This window comes from Olea europaea, unplaced genomic scaffold (assembly GCF_002742605.1).
Source record: "Olea europaea var. sylvestris unplaced genomic scaffold, O_europaea_v1 scaffold22946, whole genome shotgun sequence".
Taxonomy (NCBI): Eukaryota; Viridiplantae; Streptophyta; class Magnoliopsida; order Lamiales; family Oleaceae; genus Olea; species Olea europaea.
Window position 1 is genome coordinate 1 of NW_019241028.1, and position 1727 is coordinate 1727.

The 1727-nt window shown below is 31.0% G+C and overlaps 1 long non-coding RNA gene across 1 annotated transcript; it reads left to right on the forward strand.

Moving 5' to 3' along the window:
* Nucleotides 1–14: 14 nt before the first annotated feature.
* Nucleotides 15–1685, forward strand: LOC111381352. Its single transcript, XR_002700309.1, has 2 exons — nt 15–1268; nt 1372–1685. It is a non-coding gene; the product is annotated as an uncharacterized LOC111381352 (long non-coding RNA).
* The last annotated feature ends 42 nt before the right edge of the window (nt 1686–1727 follow it).

The following is a 1727-nucleotide window of genomic DNA, read 5'->3' on the forward strand; positions in this document are numbered from 1 at the left end:
TTAGCAATGAAGATGCCACTTTGGAGTACTAATATCTTATGCTAGATTGGATGAGTTCACTCTCTCTAAAATAAATTTCAATTGAGTAAGAAAATTCCCTCGGCTATGTTAGAAAGCCATGAATTTTATAAATGTCTACAATATTGAAAATTGTACTAGAATGTTTGATCTTCGGTATTAATGTTAACATGCTTTATGCTTACCATTTTAGTCAATTGAAGAGGATTTTATATTTGTTATTGGCGTCCAATTTCGAAGCCTCAATTTCATGCTGCTGGGAACACTAGAATATTTACTTATTGATTTCATAAAACAATCTAATACTTAACGAAGCAACGATTTCCCATCTCATCAATCATAAATAAACATTGCTTTAGACCTTATTAATCTAAAACACGGCTTCATCCTCCAACACTAATATAGTTTTATTGTTTAAGTGCAACATTAGATCATAGTAGTGATCAATAACTAAAAGAAACAATGATATTTCCATTATCAAAAACATTCGAGAATAGATACTAATTTATGGCTTATCCATTCTACTATGCAGTCATGTCCAGAACTGAAACTCAAAACAAAATCGTATTGTTTATTAGTAATTGTTTTAGAATGCTTTCACATTGTATTATTTGATAAGCTCCATCCAAACTTGAATGTTGAATTTTTGATTTTTTAATCAATTTTAATTGAAAATTAAATTGGGACATTTTGCAAATTATGGAACGATTTTTTCAACCGAAACGAAAGTCTATTTCGAAACGAACTATATTTTCATAAGTATATAATTTCTATGTTTTAGTACATTTACATATATATTGAATAATTTTTAATATTATTTAATCAAATTTTAATAAACGATCGGTCGCCAACCGAACCGGCTTTTACGATCGTTGATTGTCGATGGTCAACGGTCAAAGTCAACCTTCGCCCTAGCTGAATGTTAATGCTAGATTCACCCCTGGTCGAAAGCCTTCCAAGCTGTCTTCAAATGTCTAACTTCAGTCAATTGCATGATCAGTATTAATCTAAGTTGAGGTCAAATATATATTAGAATATTTACTTTAAGAGACTGATTTAGTTCATACAATTCCCCTTGGTACATAACCAGTAACGAATAATTTCTTCTTTTGATGAATGTGCGTCTTTAAGATTTTTGAACAGACTTATGGGAATGATACCCCAACGAGTCTCCCGAAGAATTTACCCAGACTGATTGGGAAAGAGGAGGTTCTAGAGTGCTCTTATCTAGCTGATGTCTTCTAGTAACAGTAATTCTTACACGTATCTTGACCTCTAAGTAAATCTTTTGTTAATAGTTCGAGTGTGTTTTAACCTTTTATTATTGATTTTTGTTCATTTTTATCTTTGTAGGTTGAAATCTCCAAACTAGAGTTATATTAGTGAAACGGGCAGAACGAGAATAATGCATTGAAGTGAAGATCAAGAGCCGAGCATTGGATATAAGTAGACCAACCCTTGTGGGATCGACAATCTTCATAGTCATTCACTTGCGGTTTGTAGCTAACAAGTTTGATGTTTACTCTAACCTTTGGAATCTAGATTTCATAGTTACTATTAGGAGCAGGCTTTCAATTATATTTATTTCAATTCAGGGTCTTATAAATGTAGCAAAAGTTATTTGTATTTTGATCAGGAAATAAAGAGAATTTATTTATTTATTTTAATTGTGTTTAATCTCTTATAAAGAGATTACTTCCTATTTTTTT